Source organism: Podarcis liolepis (assembly GCF_965112155.1).
Source record: "Podarcis liolepis genome assembly, chromosome: 7".
NCBI lineage: Eukaryota > Metazoa > Chordata > Lepidosauria > Squamata > Lacertidae > Podarcis > Podarcis liolepis.
Window position 1 is genome coordinate 11734848 of NC_139561.1, and position 11503 is coordinate 11746350.

An 11503-nucleotide genomic window follows, 5' to 3' on the forward strand; every position below is an offset into this window, starting at 1 on the left:
AAAAATACAGTAACTGAAACTATCAACAGAACTGTACGGAACAACCTTACACTTACAGAGCAAAAAATCCTCTTGAATTATATACCCAGCACATGGAAACTTACAAAATGACAATACCAATGGACTCTCTGTGCCCTTACCACAGCAAAAAGACGGATGGTGATGAATTGGAAAAATAAAAATGCGGCTCCCTTCTACGGTTGGATTGAAGACTTATATAAACTCGCAACGTATGAACAACTTGCATATAAACGCAGACTTGCCATGGACAAATTCAATGATATTTGGAATCCATTCTTACAAATACTGTACAGTGGTACCTCGGGTTAAGAACTTAATTCATTCTGGAGGTCTGTTCTTAACCTGAAACTGTTCTTAACCTGAGGTACCACTTTAGCTTATGGGGCCTCCTGCTGCCACCGCCGCACAATTTCTGTTCTCATCCTGAAGCAAAGTTCCTAACCCGAGGTACTATTTCTGGGTTAGCGGAGTCTGTAACCTGAAGCGTCTGTAACCTGAGGTACCACTGTAATAGGTTAAGATCTGGTGAAGTACAATAACAACCTTGTAAAGTATACAGTTTTGGGTTCCCCATCCTTTATTTTCCCTTCTACACAGGTTCTGTTTCTCTTTTTCCTTTTCTCCTTTCTATTTACGTCTCACCATATAATTATGTGCTTTTTGAACTTTCAATAAAGATGAAATAAAGAAAGAAAGAAAGAAAGAAAGAAAGAAAGAAAGAAAGAAAGAAAGAAAGAAAGAAAGAAAGAAAGAAAGAGAGAGAGATGAAAGGACGGGGTAAAGTCATAGAACCAAAAGATTGTAGAGTCAGAAAGACCCACAAGGGTCTTCTGGTCCAATCCCCTAACAGATGGCCACTCAACCTCTCCTTTAAAGCCTCCAAGAACCCTCCTAGTGCCCCTATTTTCCAGGGACAGTCCTGGTTTTACAGAAACCATCCTGGTTTCTGATTCTATCCCGGAATGTCCTGCTTTTCCGGAAGCTGTACGCCGGCTCCCTCGGCCAATAAAGTGAGATGAGCACTGCAACCCCAGAGTTGGTCACGACTGGACCTAATGGTCAGGGATCCCTTTACCTTTATATTTTAAGATATGTTGGCTAGCAGTGGTTTTGCTGGGCTGGATTAGAGCAGAGCTCCTCAAAATAACTGATGCAGCTAAACTTAGGTCCACTGATTTCAATGAGTCTCATAGATCTGTAGCTTCCGGGTAGGAGTGCATCCTCCTTGGTGAAATTGCAGGATCCTCCTCACAGGTCCCAGCTCCTGCAGCCTTGACTTTAGCCAGGGGATTGCCAGCAAAGGCAAGCCAGCAGCATCCCATAATCTCTCCGCTAAGAAGGGAAGGCTCAGAGGATTAAGCCTGCCTTTGTTTCAAGGGCGGTCTGGGCCACTCAACGTGGTGGAAATTTACTACTTTCTCTACCTAAGGGTTGGCCTGGATTTGTGCCCGTTGCTCCTCTTGGGGCCCTCATTAACGGCTGAGCTCTTTGCCAGCTTGCCGGAGGAACAAAATACGTACCCTTTTCTTACGCTGCCTGAAGTCCAAAGTGGCTGGGAGAGGGAAGGGAAACTTGGGCAGACCTGCGAAAGAAATATGGTTCAGTTCAACCCACTCGATTTGCGCTCCCTGAAACAAAAGCAAAATTCTGTCTGCAATCTGCGCTTCTCTGAACTTAGCATTACATCTCTCCAGTAGGAAAGCACATGCAGTGGAGTTTAGCGAGCATTAGGTAAAGGTACCCCTGCCTGTACGGGCAAGTCGTGTCAGACTCTAGGGTTATGCGCTCATCTCACTCTATAGGCCGGGAGCCAGCGCTGTCCGCAGACACTTCCGGGTCACGTGGCCAGCGTGACAAGCTGCATCTGGCGAGCCAGCGCAGCACACGGAACGCCGTTTACCTTTCTGCTGGTAAGTGGTCCCTATTTATCTACCTGCACCCGGAGGTGCTTTCGAACTGCTAGGTTGGCAGGCGCTGGGACCGAACGACGGGAACGCACCCCGCCGCGGGGATTCGAACCGCCGACCATGCGATCGGCAAGTCCTAGGCGGTGAGGTTTTACCCACAGCGCCACCCGTGTCCTTTAAAGTGCCTTATAAAAGTGCAAATAGCATGCAGGGATGCATATATAGTGGAGGAAATTATCGCTAGGCAAAAATGGGAATATCAGGTGAAACTGCGTGCATGTCCTGGGGAAATTCTCTCACAAAAATGCTGGTGAATTTTCACGAGGATGTTAAAGACACACACACCACAAACTAACGTGAAAACACGGACAATTAGAAATATGAGCAGCCAGAAAGATCAGCCAGCCTCTTGTGGACAGGGCTGCGGAATTTGTTTTCGTCGCCTGGGCAAGATAAATAAAGGGCTGTATAACTTTATTGCCGCAAATGTCCCGGCTGCCTTTATCATGTTGGCATGCTGCGGAAGAGAAGGATAAAGATCAAGCCAGCACCCTTGGGAGGCGTGATGGGACAGGGCTGGGCACCCATTTCACCCTTGCGGGAGGGGAGGGAGGGCAGAGGCTGTTTGCTTAGGGTCACACATTTCCTCGGAGGCACCTAGTCTGGCCCTCGTCGAGTCAGCCCATGAAAAAGCGCGTGGCTGTACCAAACCAGGAAAGGTCATAGCAGGCCAGGAGAAGGTGGAGTCCATAGAGCCTGGTTGCTAGTGTAATAATAAAATTTAAGGTCTTATATATATAATAAATGTTCATAAATGTAGCAACCAAGCACGTACATAGATATGTGGACCACACGTCTGGAGCAGCACAGGAAGACCGTCCTGAAACCATTTTGACTCCCAAGCTGACCAAATGTTTTTTCTGCAAGGAGGGAGGGGGCGAGGGAACCTTCCCATTGTCTCAGGAATTGAGTAATCACCATCTCAAAGGAATGGCCAGACTACCAGGAAAGGCAATCAGATAAGGCATTATCAGATAAGCTGGCAAACAGGAAAAACAACAACATTCAATTTTCTGTTGTAGACCACCTTTTTTGTGATGTAGACATGATGTTTGTGGGAGGTAGTCTTGGGTTACACCCTTTCTGTGATGTATGTATGATGTATGGAGGGGTGGTCTTGAGTGACAGGGCAGGGAATTTAAAATGTCTATATCAGGCCTTGCGCGCCATTCTTCTGGGTTCCTCCTCCTTTCCTGCATGTGAGGGGAGCACCCTGTTGCAACAGATCAATAAAGATCAGGCTTACTAGCTGCTTTGCTTCTCAATATTCTCTGGTTGGCCTCTGTTATTTTCTCCTACCAATAGGGAACCCACTTAAGGACTCTATATGGGCTCTTGGATACCCCATAAGGGAAAAAGGCAGATTTTGTTTACAACACTAGCAACAGGCAAATCTGTCCATTTGGGGCTTCTTTCTGCTCCTTTCCACCCACCCCAATTTCATGGCTCAGTCCCAAGCTATCTGACATACTGTATGATTATGTATCTGAAGAAGTGTGCATGCACACGAAAGCTCATACCAAGAACTAACTTAGTTGGTCTTTAAGGTGCTACTAGAAGGAATTTTTTTATTTTGTATGATTATGATTATAGTTTATATACCGCCCTATACCCAGAGGTCTCAGGGCGGTTCACAGAAAAGATCATGGCATATATAATCAGAATGAAAACAACAACACAATAACACACACACCTTCTGTAGCACCCTGCTTGTGGTTAACGCTTAGCTGGAATGAAATATTCAACGCAGCAATAGAGAAATTAAAATAATAATTTATTTGTCAGACAAATAAATGAGAGACACAGTGGTATATGGTTACCAAAGCTCTGCCCTTCCAGCCCTGATGGCCAGCACTTATATTCCCTCAGCCCAGCCCCCTTGCTCCTCCTTTGGCTGCCTCTGTCCAATCAGCCTGGTTGAAATTCCTATTGGCTGTTTGCTAGAACCAATCATAAAAGATACACCCATTTCCTATTACCTTTTATAGGAGACAAAGAGCTATATTTCCTTCTATCTATAAATGGCAAACAAGTAGCCATATATCTTACATTTGCCTCGACCAGGCACCTTAATTACCAGATAACCTTTTTGCCCTATTGCCCTTTCACTCCAAAACAGATGGCTAATGGTTCTAATTTTATCTTAAACAGAGATCTTGGGTTCACCTTCTCACACACCATCAATGAAATAAGAATCTAACATAAGAATCTAACATTTCTTACTTTCTAAATCCTTTGCATAATTACAGTTAAGCCAATATATTTCATACATAACATAGATAGATTTTTAGAAGGAAAGGAACTTAGTAAAAAGGAATTTAATAAAAACAGTTTCCAGAAGCCTCTTCGGTTTTCCCAGCCAGCTGCTGTTCCCATTAGCTCTTGCCCTTTTTAACCTTATGAAGATGTGGCTCAAGTTTTAATGGGAGGCACAATAATTCTTACTATTTACCAGCTCTTAATTGTGTCTTTGCAGCTTGATTGTATTCTGTAATTTGTATGGTCAGTGTGACCTTTTGCTCCTAGCCTGTAATTTCCTTTTACAACCCTGAGGCGCTCGTCTCCCGCTTATAGATCAGTGGGGCCCTGTTTAGGAAAACATCTGCCAAAGCACCCAGCTGGTTTCTATCTGGCATGAGAGAATGAGAGATACAAACATTTACAAATATATTTTTTTAAGCTCATTTTAAAATGCAGATCTTCATCAGATGCCTCACTTCCATAAAAAAGCCACGTTTTAAAAGGGTATAGGATGTCAAACAGATCAGCCAAAGGCCTGGTTAAAAAAGGAACGTTTTTGCCTGGCACCTAAACGTGTCTAATGAAGGTGCTAGGCGAAATTCCCTGGGGAGAGCATTCCACAGATGGGGAGCCACTGCAGAGAAGGCCCTGTTCTTGCGCTGCCACCCTCTCAAGGAGGAAGCAAATGAAGGAGGGCCTCGGAAGATGATCTCAGGGTCCAGGTAGGACACTTCATACAAACCTTCCCAGGCTCCGAAATCTTCAGGGAAACCCTTCTCTCGGTGCTGCCACCCTCGCAGGCACTCTTGGTGGGTTCGCAGGAGAGGGCCTTCTCGGTGGTGGCTCCTCCCAGACAACTTTGCCATCCCCTCCGTAGAGGAGTTAGACTGGCTTCCTCCTTGCTGTCCTTTTCGCCAGCAGGTGAAAGCTTTCTTCTTCCAACAGGCTTTTGGGAACTGATGGTGTCTCAATGAAAGGGCTGGTGTTGCACGGTAAACATTTAACTACGTTAGCAGGTTCGATATAGCACCTGTAATGGAAAACGACAAAGGATAAAACCGAAGTGTAATAATTTAGATAAATGTAATTAGATGCAGTAAAAAAGGAAGATAGAGTTTGGAAGCCATGGGAGGGGGAAGTCCGGGGGTTCGGGGAACCCCATAAATGTACTGATACGCACTATGGTTAAATGTAAACAATTGTGTGTGTAAAAATATTTTTTAAATAAAAATTATTTTTTAAAAAGAAAGGGCTGGTGGTGCCGTGATGTTTTCTAATTCATAAAATTTATATACTGCTTCATTGTAGAAAAAACATCTGTATGTTTTAATAGAGCATGTATAGTTTATAAACATTTAATGTGTTGTTGTTTTTGAATGATTGCTTCTCCTCCCTGCTATGCTTTGACTGTTTCTATTTTAGCTGTAAGCCACCTTGAGTCTCCGTCAGGGGGAAAGGAAACATACAAATAAAAAACAATGATAATAGTAAGAATAATGACATCACCTGAGCTGACCCACAACCCAAGCCTGGCCTGTTGTCCTCAGATGCAACTAGGCCTGCTTCGTTGCATCTGAGGGAGAAATTCCATTCAGGTTTAATAATAATAATAGCCCACCCATCTGGCTAGGTTTCCCATCTGGAATTTAATGGTGGGCCTATGCAGCTTACAATTTGGGGGGGGGTGGGTGTCTGTGATCCAAAACACATATTTCCTTCGAAATCCGCACTCTTCTGAGTTCTCTGTAAAGAGGGAATGATAGTTAACCCACTCTGGGAATTGTAGCTCTTTGAAGGGGAATAGTGGGGAAGCCTCCTAGCAACTCTCAGAGGCCATAAGCTACAGACCCCAGAATTATTTGGAGGAATTAAAGTGGTATCATTGTTTAAAGCGATATGATACCATTTAATTGTACGGTGTGGCAAGGGGACTCAGCTACATTAGTCAAGAAAGTGTTTTGAATATGTTTTAAAGTTGCAACACCATATGGGGCAAAAAAATTATAATTTCTAAGCGATTTTCCTTAGTAGTGGTGGTGTTATGTTTTAATTTTGGACTTATTTATAGCATTTCCCCCCTGTGTGTACAGTGGTGCCCCGCAAGACGAATGCCTCGCAAGACGGAAAACCCGCTAGACGAAAGGGTTTTCCGTTTTGGAGGTGCTTTGCAAAACGAATTTCCTATGGGCTTGCTTCGCAAGACGACAATGCCTTGCGAGTTCCTGTGGGGTCCCCCCCCCTTTTCTAAGCCGCTAAGCCGCTTATCAGCTGATCCGATCAGCAGATAAGCCGCTAAAAGCCGCTAATAGCGCTAATCCGCTAATCCGTCAATGGGCTTGCTTCGCAAGCCGAAAAAACCGCTAGACGAAGAGAATCACAGAACGGATTCTTTTCGTCTTGCGAGGCACCACTGTAGATCCACCTAGGGCAGGCATAGGCAAACTCAGCCCTCCAGATGTTTTGGGACTACAACTCCCATCATCCCTAGCTAACAGGACCAGTGGTCAGGGATGATGGGAGTTGTAGTCCCAAAACACCTGGAGGGACAAGTTTGGGGATGCCTAACCTAGGCGGTTAGTCCCACAAAGGATCCTGGGAATGGTAGTTTTTTTTATGGGTACTGGGAACTATAGCTCTGTGAGGGGGTAGACTGCCATTGCTGGGATTCTTCCTGCTTAAAAATGTGTGCCATATACCAACAGAATCATAGAAACAGTGCTTTTTTTCTGGGGGGACGCAGGGATAAGCATACCCCTAAACATTTTGTGAATCTAAGTTTGGCCTCGTTGTGGGGCAGTATTTCAACAGGTTTAGGAAAATGAGAGTACCCCTAAACATTCTTTAGGAGAAAACAAGCACTGCATAGAATCATATAATTGTAAAGTTGGAAGGGGCGATGAGGGTCATCTAGTCCAACCCCCTGCAAGGCAAGAATCTTTTGCCCAACATGAGGCGTGAACCCACGACCCTGTGATTAAGAGTCTCATTCCCTATAGCAGGGGTCAGCAACCTTTTCGAGCCATGGGCCGATCCACCGTCCCTCAGACCGTGTGGTGGGCTGGACTATATTTTGCGGGGGCGGGGGGGGGGGAATGAACAAATTCCTATGCCCCACAAATAACCCAGAGATGCATTTTAAATAAAAGCAAACATTCTACAGTGGTACCTCAGGTTAAGTACTTAATTCATTCCGGAGGCCTGTTCTTAACCTGAAACTGTTCTTAACCTGAAGCACTACTTTAGCTAATGGGGCCTCCTGCTGCTGCTGCGCCGCCGGAGCACGATTTCTGTTCTCATCCTGAAGCAAAGTTCTTAACCCGAGGTACTATTTCTGGGTTAGCGGAATCTGTAACCTGAAGTGTATGTAACCCAAGGTACCTCTGTACTCATGTAAAAACACCAGGCAGGCCCCACAAACGACCCAGAGATGCGTTTTAAATAAAAGCACACTTTCTACTCATGTAAAAATGCGCTGATTCCCGGACCATCCGCAGGTCAGATTGAAAAGGCGATTGGGCCGCATCTGGCCCACGGGCCTTAGGTTGCCTACCCCTGGTCTATAGGTTTGATTGCTGCAGTTGTTCTGCTTGACTTTTCACCTGCGCCTCTCTAGAAATGCTTCCACATCAAAGTGTGTGTGTGTGTGTGTATAAATTCATTAAATAACCAGGAGCCAAGGCAGAGCTGGAAGACGACCCAGCTTGCTTGGCACGTGAGAGAGGACTGGAGAGAGGAAGGTGCTAAGTCTCGTTTATCAGGACAATTTATCAAAATTGCTCTTAAATGGTGGGGCAGAGATTGATGAATTAAATCGCTGCAAATACTCACCACCTCTGCTAGAGCCATAAACCGAGCATCGCAGGTTCATCAGATTTAAGCCTATGTACACACGAGAGGCTTAAAGCCAGCGAGGTCATCCTCATTAACACTTCATAGTACATAGCCGAGAAGGGACAAGGAGGTCTTTGCACATGTCAAATATGGTTTCCTTGCCCTTTGCGCATGAGCAGTGGCTGTTTCAAACACACGCGAGCTTAACTTTGTTCTAAGCATTCTAAGGTCTCAAATATATAAATTAGATGTTCATAAATGTACAAGGTGTAATAGGAATTTTATGGTCTTAGATATATGGAAATGTTCATAAGTGTACCAACCAAGCACATACATAGATCAGCACAGGAAGGCCAACCTGGAACCATTCTGATTCCTAAACTGAGCAAATGTTTTCTCTGCAAGGTCAAACTGGAAAAGCCTCCCCATTGTCTTTTCCTTCACAAATCCTGTCTTAAGGGTATGTCTGTGTTTGAATAAGGTGTGAGCCTGTGACCTGGCCAGGAACTAAGTATTTATCCTTACAAAAGACTGGCCAGGCTCCCCAGGCAATCCAATCAAGAAACCTGCCAGACAGGAGATAAACAAGGACAAGAGATAAACAATATTTAAATTTCTGTTTAGACCGCCTTTTCTGTGATGTAGGTATGATGTATCTGAGGGGTGGTCTTAGGTTACACCCCTTCTGTGATGTATGTATGATGTTTCTGGGAGTGGTCTTGATCTACAAGGATGGGAATTTCAAGTCTTTATAAGGCTTTGCACACCATTTTTCTGGGTCCTCCTCCTTTCCTGCTTGTGAGGGGAGCAGATCAATAAAGAATAAGCTTACTCGCTGCTTTGCTTCTCAATATTCTCTGGTTGGCCTCTGTTATTCTCTCCTACCAATAGGGAACCTATGTAAGGACTCTATATGGGCTCTTGGATACCCCATAAGGGAAAAGGGCATTTTTTTTGTTTACAACAAAGGCAAACACAAGTATATAAACCACGTGTCTGAAATACTACAGGAGAGCAATCCTGAAGCCATTTTGACCTCAAATATTCCTATGCAGTAAGAGAGGAAAATGGGAAAAGCTTCCCCATTGTCTTTGTGCTTGCATATTAAGGGCATATTTGTGGGTGAATAGGGTGAGCCTGTGACCTGGAGTCAGGAACTAAAGCAGGGGTCAGCAAACTTTCTCAGAAGGCCAGTCCACTGTCCCTCAGATCTTGTGGTGGGGCCGGACTATATTGGGGGGGGAGAAAAGAACAATTTTTTATGCCCCACAAATAACCCAGGGATGCATTTTAAATAAAAGCACACATTCTACTCATGAAAAAACACGCTGATTCCTGGACCGTCAGTGGGCTGGATTTAGAAGGTGATTGGGCCGGATCTGGGCCCCGGGCCCTAGTTTGCCTACCCATGAACTAAAGCAGGCATGTCCAAAGTCTGTTCCGGGGGCCTAATCGTTCGGATTAATCCAGCCCCCGTGGCAGTTTATTTCCTGGGGTAAAATTCTAAAAACACCTCCAACTCTGAAAAAGCTCTCAACAACTTTGGGGTGAAATCATAAAAAAAAGCTCAACAATTTCAATCCTTCAGCCCTCTTTGAAAAAAGTCTGGACACCACTGAACTAAAATATTAACCATCACAAAAGAATGCCCAGGCTTTCTAGGTAAAGCAATGTGATCATTAACTGGTTTCTTGGCAGACAGGATTTCTGCTGTAGACTGCCTCCTTCTGTGGTCTTGAGTTACAGGGTGGGCAATTTCAAAAGTCTCTAGAAGGGCTTGCACACCATTTTTCTGGGTTCCTCCTCCCTCCTGCGTGTGGTGAGTGGGGTCCCTATTGCAACAGTTAAATAAAGATCAGGCTTACTAGCTGCTTTGCTTCTCAATATTCTCTGGCTGGCCTCTGTTATTTTCTCCTACCAATAGGGAACCTAATGTAAGGACTCTATATGGGCTCTTGGATACCCCATAAGGGAAAAGGAGCAGTTTTTTCTTATAACAACCTTGAACAACTTTGAATATGGCTTTCGTTTGCAAATCAGACGGGAGCTGGTTTCTGGGGGGAAACGCATCAACCCCCCGTGTTTCTCAAGAACAGGTGGTCCATCTTTGCAGACGAAGTCGCACAGCAATGGGGCAGGAGCCCTGGAGGGCAGAAGGATGGCCATGACCACTCAGCAACCCCCCCCACCCATGCTTCCTGACCCAGTGACCCTCCCTGTTGGGAGCTTGGAGGCCTTGGCAAACACTAGGCACGCAGAAACACACACCTCACGTTTCCGAAACCCTGGCTCAGTTCATCGGGTGTGCGGCCTGGAGGTTGCAGGGTGCAAACGTCTGTCCCAGAATGGAGGATCTTAAGGGCAGTTGAGTCACAGCGGGGAGAGAAGATGCACAGAGCATCCATTTCGGGGGGATAGGCTCTTTCAGGAAATGTGGGGGGCTCCAGAGAAGCGGACACTTGGAGCAATGGATCCAAACTACAAGAAAGAAGATTCCACCTAAACATTAGGAAGAACTTCCTGACAGTAAGAGCTGTTCGACAGTGGAATTTGCTGCCAAGGAGTGTGGTGGAGTCTCCTCCTTTGGAGGGCTTTAAGCGGAGGCTTGACAGCCATATGTCAGGAGTGCTCTGATGGTGTTTCCTGCTTGGCAGGGGGTTGGACTCGATGGCCCTTGTGGTCTATTCCAACTCTATGATTCTATGATTCTATGAAGGGAGGGAGCGGGGAGGGACAGGCTGTTCTGAACTCCTTGTCCAAAGTCCTGCAAGCAACTGCTGGCCTGTTCTCCGATTAGGAAAGAGGGTTGGCTTAAGCTGTTCCTCTTTACTGCCCACCCCTGGAGCGTAAGAAAATAAGAAGAGCCCTTGCGGCTCATCCAATCCAGAATCCTGTTTCCACAGGGGCCAAGCAGATGCCTGCCAAGGGGAGTCAGCCAGCAGGATTCGAACACAAGACCAGCTCTCCCCTCCTGCGGTTTCCAGCAACTGGTATTCAGAAGCATTGCTGCTTCCAACTGTGGAGGCAGAATAGAGCCATCCTCCTTGCCTAATCCTCTTTTAAAGCCATCTGAGTTGGTGGCCATCACTGTTTCCTGTGGCAGGGAGTTCCGTAGTTTAACTATGCACTGCTTGAAGGACTTTCCTGAATCTTCCAACACTCAAGGGTCACTCGATCCAGAGTAGAGTCATCCTCCTCCTTAGATTTGTCTAATATTTTAAAGCCATCCAAGTTGGTGGCCAGGGAAAATGGTTGCTTAGAAAGGCTAGAGTGAATAAACACCATCGTGATTTTATTAATGAAACAAATGTAAGGTGTTTCCTTGCACAGTTTAACACTGGGCTTTCTTTTAACTGTCCTGAATCCTCTGGCATTCAGCTTCATTATTGGATGTCCATAAGTTACAGTGAGGGACGCGGGTGGTGCTGTGGGTTAAATCACAG

General features: G+C 45.5%; 1 long non-coding RNA gene across 1 annotated transcript; it reads right to left on the reverse strand.

The window, feature by feature from the left end:
- Positions 1-4705: 4705 nt before the first annotated feature.
- On the reverse strand, positions 4706-10451 carry LOC310712109. The gene is made up of 2 exons (XR_014528767.1): positions 10334-10451; positions 4706-5259 (listed from the first exon to the last, which is right to left on the reverse strand). It is a non-coding gene; the product is annotated as an uncharacterized lncRNA (long non-coding RNA).
- Between the last annotated feature and the right edge of the window lie 1052 nt (positions 10452-11503).